Here is a 13,522-nt window from a genome sequence, read left to right as displayed (position 1 = left end):
ACTCGTTACGGTAATGTCACTCTTATTTCTAATAAATAATATTTATTTAAAAACATGCGCTCACATGTTCTATATAAGCGAATGAACGCATAAATCAAAATTAGAAAGAAAATTCAAAAATTTGTAATAATCGAAATTGTAAATGAATTTGCCGATTATTCGCACGATATATTGATGTTACGACTCAATAAATCTCAGGAAATATGCTTTCACATATTGTTTCAAACTATAATAATTTACAAACGTTAAATTTATGGTAAATTGACTTTACTATTAATATATTACGAAATAGAATTTACACGAAATAGATGTTTCGTATTCTCTCGACATTCTGTCAATGATTGAAAGTGAAAATTATAGCAACTTCATTTTAATCTAATATACCATACGATATATCACGATGAGTCAATAATTAATTAAATAAAAGTACACAAGATAAAGTACATATTCGTAATACATTAATTCGGTAATACATACGTGATATACTTCAAACACTTTCGCGGAGAGAAATATTTTCAACACTCGTATAACCTTTCGATTCTGCGACTCATATATTATTACATGTTACATTCGTACTTGATAAACATCTGGCGAAACATCTACTTTAATGAATAATCGATTGTCTTTATATGTAAAATCCTTAGCAGTAATGAAAAGAATCGAAATATTTCCGAAATATAATACGACGATGTACGGAGCGCGAGACGCCATGACCTTACCGCTCGAGTGACGTCGTACGAATGATAAGACGTGATGACGTCGCGTGACGAAAGCAAATGGCGCGCGAAGTAGGTCAAGGCCGAGCACGGTATAATATTACGATTCATTCTATTGTTATTACTACGCGTAGCGTGCTGCTGTTTACGTTCGCAGAGTCAGTTATGTTTCATCATTCATACGGGAAAGTTCGCGGTGATATCGTTGTGTTATATTTCGGAAAGTGATCATTTTTCAATTACGATTATCGTGAAGTTAATCAATTCTCGTGATTGACGACTCGTGGAAGTTAAATAAATACAAGACAGATCAACTCTGATTAAATTGTATCGCGACGTGTTTAATTAATAATAAAATCGTGTTTTATAAATTTAACGTTTATAAATTATACAAGATAAACATGTTTTTGGCTGTGTTTATTGGATTACAATATATCGCGTAAAATGACCGGCAAGTTTAAATTATATTTACGAACATTGCAATCTTTGTTTCATAATTCTACGTCTAGTTTTAATTTGTACATTTATTCGCTTATATTAAAATCTGAATATATTATTTATTAGAAACACAAAGAGAGAGATAGCTTGCCGTAATGAATAAAGCGTGGTTATGTGATCTTGAATATTAAACATATTATAGTTTTATTGTGATCGCTTGTACTTTTGTGACAACGTAATCGTGTCACTCGTGTTATCGTGTATATCGTGTTTATCGTGTTCTGGTATGCCGTGCAAAATATCGTGCGATAATCATATTCTGTTAATTAATACATGTGAAATTAATGAATAATTAATCATATGTTTTCGCGAGTGAGTGTGACAAGCAGAAAATGAACAAAACAGAAGGAGGAAACCCAGGAAGGACGAACCACCGGACAACTAACGAGTAAGTTATTTATTATTTATTACTTGTAATATATTAATTGCTATTTTGTTTCGTATTAGTAATGTATTATAAATGATTATAAAAGGTATAATATTTTATTCTCTAGATTTTGTTGAAAAATATTTAAAAATATTTATAAATATAAATATATATATATATATATATATATATATATATATAAAGTTCAAATCTTATTTATCTTTGCCATTATATTCATACCATATAGCATAAGTGTTTTTTTTATATCAATTTTTTTATATCAATTTTAAAATAGAAAAGAGAGAGAAATTTATCAAAAATATTTTATTATTATTTTAAAAATCTATACTTATGTGTATGATATGTATGTAAGACAATAATTAAAAGTCGTTTTGAAAACAATTATTACTTCTGCGTTTTATATCAAAAAATATCGTTCTAAGTAAGACTTCTTATAGAAAAATAATTTGGTACGAATTAGTTTGTTCAAAAAAATTTGGTTTACGTGTTAATATATTTTTATAAGTTCTTTTTATGCATTTTATATGTAAAATAGTGCTTTACGTATATATGAAAACGCATACCTAATAGTGGTACTATGAAACGCATCTACCTGCGAAATTTTGCACGTTGATGATGAAAGTTTGCTGCATAATAATTACATGCAACCGCCTCAATCTCTGTCAAATATATTTTTACCAATTTATCAAACGCTACGCGCGCAATATGATTATTACGAAGTAAATGCATTCCACAATGAAATTAAACAATAATAGATAAAAGTTGTGAAAGATGGGAAAAATGAGAGAATAGTCAAATATTAAAAATTAGATTAATGTAATTAAAATAATTATCTATTATTCTCATTTATTTTAGACAATTATAAATTTGTTATCTAAAAAAAATAAGAAAATATATATTAATATTTACTTCTTCTTTGTTAAGTTCTCATCTCAGTAAAATCATTAAAATTTAAGAAAAAATAAATGATTTAGCCAACTTTATTCTCTCGTACGTTGCAATAATATAAAATATTTAAAGGTTCTGGATTGACAGATCTACATAGGTAATGAATTGTTACGATGCTTGCAATCACAGCTTACGTAGCAATCACATAGTAATAATTAAGGCCGCAGTAGTCGAGATATTATTTTCACGTTTAACGATAATTTATTGAGGAAGCAATATAACATTTTATCATTTCACGCATCCAGAGATTGTGAAAACGCTTGTCACATGATTGCTTCGAAATGGTCCGAATCTTCGGAGATTACGATCATCGAAGCAAATTTTTAAGATGCATTAGTAATGAGATCATGGCAGGACAAATCGATGACATGAAACATTATTAAAATGCAGATCTTTCGTCGTTAGAAAGAGTTTCTTTGATGCGTAAAAAAGTGCTTCTTTGCGGATCAACCAGTAATCGATTCTCACTAAATTGCTAATTGGAATAATTAACGCTTATTAAAGTGTATAATTGCATAACGCTTGCTCATAACAGTCGAAATTATATTTAAATTATATTAAAATTATATTTAAAAAATTATTATTTAAATTTAAAAATAAAAATAGAAATTATTATTTAAATCTCTCAAATTTAAAATTTTTGAATTTAATGAAAAAAAATTTACGCGTGTTTTATTATAAAATTTTTTTGATCTAAAAATTATTGTTTAAATTTTAGCTAATAATTTAATCACATTAATTAATTACATTAATGAGTTTGATAATTATATTGAGGTTTCTATTTATATTAAATTTCTATGAAAATGAATCGGTATTTACATATAATTATTAAACGTTGATGAAAAAGAACATAGATGATAAATATTATATATATATGTATATATGTATATATACATATATGTGTCTGTTTATATGTATGAATCTGTAAATGAATTATTTTACAGTTCCGCTTAATTTCATCAATTCACTCAACAATTGCATGTCGTCTTATATAATGAATTGTTTGTAATCATTCAAAATTATAATTGATTATTATAATTGCATGTATATATAATTTATCATTTATTTCAATATGTTTCCAGCAGTAAATATTTATATAACAAATTATATAAGATTTTAAAATACATGTAAACAGAATCTTCGTTATATTAAATCATAGAATTTTAATGTCCTCTCTAACATTGCAGATTGATTATGTTTGTTCTAATTCGATATAAATAATGAGTTAATATATATCAAGATATATTTTTATATGACTAAAAATAAAGACAATAATTTTTAGCTCGTTATCTCTGAACAAATCCAAGCAATGATAAGCACTGTTTAAGAGCTATTAACAATTTTATCATCTCGTTTTATGGGTTGATTTAAAATATCGTTTTAAATATCTATTATATACACGATGTATATGCTTTAAAGAAACTTCCACAATGACTATATATTACATGAAGTTGATCATGCTTCGCGATCTTCTTCGATATAACTATATCATAAGCATTTCATATAGGATAACTTTACAGGAACGGAATTTGCAAGCAATTACTTAGTTATTTATAACGCAAAACGCCGTATATGAGTTTGCATGCACGCAAATATAAATCTTTTTATTAATTTCTGACCGAAAACAAAACAAATATCAGGAAGATCGGATGCTGGTTTTTTCAGAATTTCTATTTTAAAAGATAATTTACAGAGCTCTACTACTAAAATTTGGAATTAAAATAAATCACAAATAAATCATAAATTGTTATACTATCGTTTAAAAGGACTATCAGACTGCATTCTTTTTATAGTATTCATTTTATATGAATTTCAATACTGTAACTTCACGAATGATGTAATCAAATGAAATTAATAAATTCGTGTGTCCACTAGTAGTACTAAAGTAATAGTACGCGTTTGATATTTACTCGATGAGCTCATAAGCGGAGAGCAAATCTCGTTCGTTCAACAAACATACTCTGTAAAAGAGCAATTTGATGTCACATGTGAGATCAAAGAGCACAAGTGTGTCCATGATACGATGGTTACGTGGAAGTTGCAAGATTTTATAGATATAGATATTTGAAACTCAATTTTGAAATCATTTCACAATTATACGAATAGTAAAAGCAAAACAATTATTCAAGAGTACAAAAAGAATGACTATAGTGAAGAATTTTTTAAAAATCTTATTTTTTTACATAAAAAATAATATTATAATTATATAAATACAATTATAAAATTAAACATTATGTAATAATAAAATAGAAGTCATTCTCTCTTTCTCTTTTAAAATTTTTAATAGTTTATGCATATTTATTATATCTAACATAAAGCTGTTGCACATCTTGATTACTGTATGATCATGTGAAGTAATGCGAAGTGTAAATAGCCACTTTACAATGATTAAAAGACCTGGATTATATCTACGATTAATCTCGACACAGCTGACTTTGTTAACCGATGAAGAGCGTCTAATGAGTAAACGGGACGCGCACATCTCTTTAAATTAATTATCTGCAGATATAGAACGGTGATTCTCCGTTAGTCGACAGGAATTTAGATATTGCCGTGACCAGTGGAAGTCGAGTTACGAGAATGGGATGGACAAGCGGTAATGGAACAATAGGAGATGTGCAAGGGCATGGAATGGACTATTCGGGTATTTGCATTTGAGGTATTCGTTGCACATTGAACACGATCGTATAATCGTGCACTTTCGCGCACTTGATCGCGTAAGAGAGTATTCAATGATACACTTTCCTTCTATCGCAATCTTTGTTGAAATAGCTGCTGCACGTTTCCTATCTTCAAAGCAATTTGAAAATATTGATCGCGAGACGTTTTAATATTCAGCGCGATTTCGACCAAATTTGAATTAATTTAATAAGCGATTAATTTAACTGGGCAGAATTTTTATATAGGTCAAATTGTTATCCTTAATTTTCTTTTTCGTGTCTGAAAAAGAATGGAAAATTAATAATTCTATCTCTGTTAATAAATATTGTATATACTGGAAGTTAATCAAATAAATTAAAATTTGTGGAACTTAAATTAATTAAAATTTTTGATCATAATTTTTTATAAAAAATGCACCGGTATTAATATTATTACTTCGTGTAATACAGAGTCGACATTTCTAAATCGTTTTAATAGCAATAATGATAAGAAAAGCTAGTAGAGAAATTAATAAATAAAAAAATTAATGACGTAAAAGTCGACAAAGAAACGATTAATGCAACTAGAAGATATCTTGTAACTCGAAAAATAGCAAGATTTGGCTTACGATATTACATAAGATATTATTTTAAGATATTATTTTATATCTCATATAAATACTATAGTAGCACTATTTTCACAGACGTTTAACAAATACTGCAACAATATATATCCACTATATCCAATATATATCACATGTGTAGAAATGGAATTTCAGCAGAAGCTGGGTGGAAACTAATACTTTATCCTTGTCGTCCATGTACCATCCTTGTTGTCGGGCCATGGTAAAGGTTTTCCATATCGATCTGACGTTTTCCCCGATACTCTCGAAACAGTGGAGGGTGAGAACCATGGGGGATGTCGGAACGGACGGGATCGACGTATGGTAACGCTGAGTTATTCAATAGGACGTAGCTCGTTTCGAGACGGTTCCCGCGAGACTCGTATCGTTTCATCTCGATCCCGTGGGTATGCCCGCTATATGCCATTGTGACCCTAGAATGTATTTCGCGAATTTCATGCGTATGTACGTACTTGACGAAAGTCCGAGTGATCTCCGTCGTTACCTTTTCCGAGGGAAAAATGGAGCGCGTTTATATGAAAATTCTCGTGCAAAAGGAAACGAAAAAATTTTTTAAAAAATATCCAAGAGTATCTGAATCATAAAACTCTTGAGTTACAAGTTTAATTAGATTTTCGCGATTTTATGTGAAAATATCATCATACAAAATATTTGAAAAGTTTAAAGTGTAAAAACATATAAATAATTTTTCTTAAAAACAGAAACATGTAATTTATTTTTTTTTAAATAAAATATTTCGCTTGTAAAACAGTTTAAAACAGATAAATTTAATTTTGAAAAAAATAAATATATATATTGTAAGATTTTTGACATTAGCATAATTTATTATTATTAATTACGGTGAAATAAAAGTGTTTTAAAAATGTTTTAATATTCTATGACGATAAAAGCAAATCTTCGTTCGAAAATTGATTTGTTTATTTCCAAATAATTTGATGATATATTTTATCCATTACGCATAGTATGCGGTAAATAGTTAACTTATTACATCAATTTTGACCAAGGCTTTTGGTATCAATACGAAACATCGATCAATGCAAATGACTTAGAAAGCGCTAATCAATCATTGGAGTTCTCGCATTACACTACAAGAGCAAAATTCCTTCGCCAACCGCTTAACTCTCGGTTGTAACCCCAACGAGGAAATTTGCGCCACCACAGCAATCGCTTAGCGAACAATAGTTCGACATTTCTGGTTTTACGGTTGAGTTCTCCTCTTCTCTCTTGCGTATATTTTACATTTCGCTTGAAAATCTTAAACATTCGTGGATAACGCCGCGAAAATTCGATACGAAACATTAACGTTAGTAACAGCATCGGTTCAAGAATAGAATCTCTCACTTATATGCAAAATCGGTTAGCGTGGAAGGACTCTTTTGACTGAATCCCGTTCCGCCTTCGGTTCTTGATTCAACTTTTGCGAACAAGCATTCCGCGCGAATGCCGACGTTGAATTTTCGCGGAATCCTCTTTCCGTGCAATGGCCATTTCTTTTGGAAGATAGCAGAGACTTTGTGGAGGGAATAACGGAAGAGAAAATGGCAGTCAATGCAAAATCCAATGTTTTTCTTACGTCGGAATTTCGATCGCGTACAATAAAAATATAAAAGATTGTCCGTGACAAAATAATTTCTTTCTGTTCTTTGTATAGAATTATTATCGAAAACTAGCGCACACAAATACACACACAAATAAATATTTTCTTTTGATACAAGAATATTTTTATCTTTGACAAGAACCTTGAAAGAATGTGCTATTATTTTATCATTTTTTTATTTTCCTCATTTTTGTTTTACAATAAAATTCCAAAATTCCCCTAATATAATTTCTTTTATTTTAACAACCCCAATTTTCCCCAATTACTTTAATAGCTTTCACTTTTGACGTTAAATATAAATCTTCGAGGCAAATTTCGTATTTATAGATCTCTCTTTTTCGTTCTCTCTTATTCTGTTTTTACTTCTTGTTAAAGTATAAAAGCTGCTTGTAATCAATTAAAATTTTACTATCAGGTACTTAAAAACATTTGTTAAGTTAAAAATAACCTCAAGAAATATTTTTAAGAAGATATATTCTCCAGCAAGTATTATAAAAGATTTAATGATGAGATTAAAAATTATTATTACAAACAATAGACATAATATCACTCCTCTTAATTGGATAGTTAATTTGAAAATATTTTCATGCTGACAACAATTAATAGCGCTTAAACTTTTACACCGCTGTTCCAACAGAACATCTGTGATGTAATTAATGTCTAAACGATACCGCGACAACTTTTACAGCTTTTAATGGCACGTAAACGGCAGACGATGTACCCGAGAGTTGTCTAATTGCATCGATATTTCTCGGCTTTAAAAATTACAGGTGAAAGGTAAACGATATTTTTTTATTTCTTTTCCTCAATTTATATATATATATATATATATATATATATATATATATAATATTTTGTAATAATATTAATTAATTTCGTATAATATTAATTCGTATTCTTTTAATTATATATAGTATTATAAATTTGTATGTGATAGTTTTTAATGGATGCACCCGAATCCATTAATGAGATTAAAAAAAATTTTGATTAAATTAAATATATTATCAAATATTATACACTAAATTCGACTATTATTTTCACACAGTATTATATAATATATTTTTCGGAAAATAACAGAATATAAATATTGCAAATAGGGGGATGCTCTCTGTTAGTAAAGTTAAAGTTCAAGCATAACAATTTGATCGTACCCGCGATATTTTGGACAAACGTGTACAAGATAAAGAACATTCCGCTCATTTATCAACGCGAGAATATCGTCCGCGAGTTCGTGGGTAATTCGCACGGACTTGGCTATCGTCGCACGAGCCATTTGATAATTTTCCGCCTCGTTAGTTAACGTAACGGGTTAGTTACCGTTCTCTACTTGCTCGGACGTGAAATACGATTCGCGCGCGCCGTTGTCGGCGTTGTCGTATGCATTAATGAATTTAGGCGGTCGACGGGGTACATCGCAGATGTTTTAATAATTCCGAAGGTTTTTAAAACGACTCCTAAAAAGAGAGAAAGAGATCAGAGATTTGCCGTATCAATTTCAGTAATGGCAATAAAGTCCAAAGTTTCGTAAAAAAAAGAAATAAATCACCAACCAGTATAATGTCCGATGACGCTTCGTTCATATCGCGGATAGTCCAATTTCTCGCGCATAATTTTGCAAAATAAAACATTTTATTTAATATTTAATCTGCAAATTGAAAAAAAAAATAGAAAATGTTTTCAGTAAATTATGACAGGATGAATTAATCAATTACTTATTTAGAGATACGTTTTTTAAATGTTTTGTCACATCTTTTTTAATATTCATTATAATTATGACGAAAGTTCGTGACGCTTTGTGTAGAAATTGTAATTTATTAATGTTGATTAATTTAAAAGTATTAGTTTAAAAAATAAAAATAAAATATGGAGATTTTCTGTAAAAATTTAAAATTCGAGAGAAAAATGTTTTTACTTGGAGAGAATTTATTGTCGCGTGTGTCGACGGAGAGTTTCAATGTACATCGCATATCTGGACTTACTGTCAGTCTTCCAAACTCGCGTTTTGAATCCTGATAAGATCTCTCTTTCATATATACTAACTGTAGTCCCGCAAATAAATGTTATCTGCGGCTGTAAAATTTAGTTGAGTGGAATATAAAGTATAAAACGAAGTCGCGATAAGCCAATATCTCTCCTCACGACCCGTTACGTTTACGAGTGTTTTACGAAGTTATTCGCTCCGGCGTTTCTTCCGCGAGAACTCCTAAACAAAATCCGCCAAGACGCGTGACTGGAATCGCTCGCGATAATATTCGAGAAAAATGCGCGACTGCATTGATGTATGCAACTGCATTTCTCCCGAGAGCATTATGTCTGTTCGCAGGTAAAATTGCTTTCGGTCGCGAGTTAAGCGACACTTCATCGTTTCAAGCGCGAGTCATTCTTACAAAATCGCACAGAAATATTTATTCATACATATTCGCATTATTTGATGTTCCAAATCTATCAAGTTTCTCTTACGAGACATTTTCGAATTCTATTTAATTATTTTAGTTATTATTGATCCCTTTCTCTTTCGATGTTCTTAAAATTATTTCTTTCATAAGGCCAACTTTATATTTATCCGGAATTTTCCTAACGAACACTATTATTCGCTTTTATCAATTATCTCGGTGTGAATAGCTTCGACTACTACATAACCACTGACTAATTATCAAGTTTACTAAAGTAAAGTCATTGCCCTCAGTATGCTTATAACCCCGAAAGTGCTGATTACCACGATCCACTTCGTATAATACAAAGTTAGCCGTGGATGCAAAATTACATCCATTATATCGCCCTTGTAAGAAGTGATGTATAAAATAAGACTATAAGTATGCAATTTCGCTGAAGATTGTGTGACAAAATTATCTCTGTAATGTAAAATAAATGCGATATTTAATCTAATATATTACTTAAAATTAACGTTATCTAATTATCTTATTTAAAATTACCTGTTATTAAAAATTAATGGAATTTTGTATACTAAATACAATGAAAATTATCTTTATAATTAATTTCAAATAATATTAACTGTTCAAATATTTTAATGCTGAACGTCATATCATATACCTTGGGGCGCGATCGAAGATACACTGGATAACTCGACAGATGAAATGTCATGGAGATACCATATGTCGCAGACATATCGACAAGGTATCGTACGTCACGTTGCATTGCGTGGTGCATCGGCAATATTATGTGATATTGCGGAAAGACCGGACTGAAAATACGATCGACCAGTTACGTGCAGTAAAACTTATTGTCATGAAAGTGCAGTTTGGATTTAAGCGATTACTTGGCAAATAAAGTCAGAAAAGGTATGCGTATATGTGTTTGCGTTAGGAGAGATTCTTATTCATCCCTGATCCTGGTGTCTGTTACTTTATTACTTTCATCTACGTGTGCAGTGGCCTCGCTTTCAAACTCCATTAAATTCTACCATTCCAGGATAATACCATTTCGCTCGTTTGAGAAAAATATTTACGCCGATACTTTATCAGACCATAATATAAAACGTTTCATCCGCGAATCGATACTTGCATTCATCGTGAAGATAACGACGATGATTAATGTCTAATCATTGCGGAGGCATTCGACTTTTTTCTCATTATATCTTTAGAAAAACGCATATATTTGTGAGAAATTTATTCAATCTTTTGAGGAAATATAAGTATACCAGCAAACTTTGCATATGCGTTCATTCAGAGACGATCCGCCCCTTTACAGTCACATCTTGATTTACTGCTTATCGTATTTTCAACTCGAATCCCAGCGATTTATTTTTTGCAATATTTTATCGATGAAGCATTAATAAGAATACAAAATGGACGATAATTCTAGAAAAAAAAACCATTGACCACGCAAACCACCATATTGACCAAGCGAATTTTTGTATTTAACAAATTTTTATATTCTACAATTTTTATATTTATTTCCTTAATCATTTATATTTATTTCTTTATTTAAAATTTAAATTTGTTTCCTGATTACAATAATATTAATAAAATGACAGCCATTTTTATCTCATATTATTTATCACTCTTGTTAGTGGTTATATAACAAAAAAAAATTTTTTTTAACATTAAATAAATTAGATTTTTTTGTACTAAAATTATTATATTGTGGGAATTCATAAATAATATTTATCGATAAAATATTTAAACACAAAAATATAAATCCTATCGCAAAATTACATTTTATTATACATAAAAATATATTTACTATTTCGTGCAAATTTTATATAATGATTGTACATAATATTCTTTTATACTGGAAAAAATGTAACAACAGATAGCGTATTCTGCCGCACGTTTTAACGTGTAAGAAATAGTCCTATCTTTTGTTATAGCAAGAAAAAAAAATTGAAAAGCTCCAGCAATTTATTTGAAGCGTTCCGGAGATTGGTCGATTGATTTCCAGCGAGTGATTTACATCTGAGAAGAACTTACCTCGGCTACGAATGAAAAAGTCTGAACCTTTCAATTCACCGAGTCGAGAAATCTTTCGAAAGGCAATCAGCGCCGCACAAACATTATCGCGCAGCTCAAGCTGCGGGGCTCAAAGCGTTGGCGCAAGAGGAGATATTCTGGATGAATGAGACGCTCGACCGAATCTCGCGGAAATTACTTTACTGTCTACGGAAAAAAGAGGAAAAGCCGAAGATTGCAGCAGAAAAGACGAGGCAACTCTGCAAAAAAATATTCGAAAATATAGGTAGCTAAATTACATCTAATATTATTGAAAGAAGATACGTAGGATATCAAAACTATAAATATACCCGAAATATGCGTGAACTACTCGTTATATTTACAAAACGGGTTTTATTGTTACTTAACCAAAACTTAATCAAAAAAATATCTTTGCAAATATCGCAGCATGTTACATGAAGAGATATGAAGATGTAGATTTGAAAAGCAAACGAGAAAAAAATAATTTCACGATAGATCCAAAGATTTTCTACTCTACAATGCGGCTTATCTAACTAGAATTGACGTAAATCCTTCTAGCAGATATGCCTATCTACGTAGTTAATAGTTTGACACAACCTCGTGCACATTCATCTGCCGGCATAAATTAGAGTGGCTGTCGAGCTGAACACGTCTGATAATTAAGAGAGCGTATATATTTAGGTAAGTGGCCGTTCACCGTTAGTCACTTTCGAGGTGAGATACTGCCAGGTCGATCTATATCACATAGAAATAGTATGTTAATACATTTAAAAATCGACCCGTTTGCTTGCAAAACCATTGGTAGAAGAAAATAGACATTAAATAGACATTAAAATAGACATTAAATAGACAGGTTATTTTGTTGCAATCATGAACGAGAGAGAGAGAGAAATAGAATAAGATATAGTGAACTCTTCAAATTGTAAATTTTTCTACTTTTTGATCATAAATATCTTTTGCGTAAAATCAAAAAGTTACGAAACATATTTAATATCTTATTTTGAAATTTAAAAGAAAAAAAGCCAAATTTTAAAATATTTGTCAATTTTTAAATATTTATATCACAGTATATGCGTGTACATGTAATAAAAAAAAATAAGTTTTTTTTCTTTAAATTACAGAGTATAAAGATTCATTAAAATAAAAGTTTGATTAAATAATTAAATTCAATAAACTTATACATCAAGATATATGTATAACATTGATAGTTTTAAAATATTACAAATTTAAAATAAAATGATAGAATTAACTGATAGTTTTGAAACATTACAAACACAAAATTAATTGATAGAATTTAATCGAAGATATTAATTATTAACGTAATATTTCACTGTGTCAATAAAATATCAACAATCCCAACATGCAATAGACCAGCTCGTAGTGGCTTACCACTATAGCGACGCAAATGTAACACGTCGATGCATTAATAAAGTTGTTACTTCTACCTAGTATAACCGGTTTGTTGGGCGTTGTGATTCTGGCATGACCAACTATCGCACCGCAATTATAACAAATCAATAATTTCAACCTCGGCGACCATATAACTTTGACATCCATCCCGGAAGCTGTATGGCAAGTCTATAGCCGAAGTAATGCTAAAACTATCCGTATAAACTAGTTCTCTGTATAATTGAATAAAAAAGATATCAATAAATTTAATCA

At 29.9% G+C, this 13,522-nt stretch overlaps 1 protein-coding gene across 1 annotated transcript in view; it reads left to right on the top strand.

Annotated features, from left to right (window-relative positions):
- Nucleotides 1–1,350: 1,350 nt before the first annotated feature.
- Nucleotides 1,351–13,522, top strand: part of LOC105254897 (lachesin) — a 158,827-nt gene continuing 146,655 nt past the window's right edge. The window contains exon 1 of the mRNA XM_025409987.1: nt 1,351–1,602. The gene's annotated coding sequence lies outside the window, so the exon portion shown is untranslated. The remainder of the gene's footprint in view (nt 1,603–13,522) is intronic.

Source organism: Camponotus floridanus, unplaced genomic scaffold, assembly GCF_003227725.1.
Source record: "Camponotus floridanus strain SB8 unplaced genomic scaffold, Cflo_v7.5 scaffold3, whole genome shotgun sequence".
NCBI lineage: Eukaryota > Metazoa > Arthropoda > Insecta > Hymenoptera > Formicidae > Camponotus > Camponotus floridanus.
Note: the sequence above shows the minus strand (reverse complement) of the source record. Positions and strands in the feature narration are given on the sequence as shown.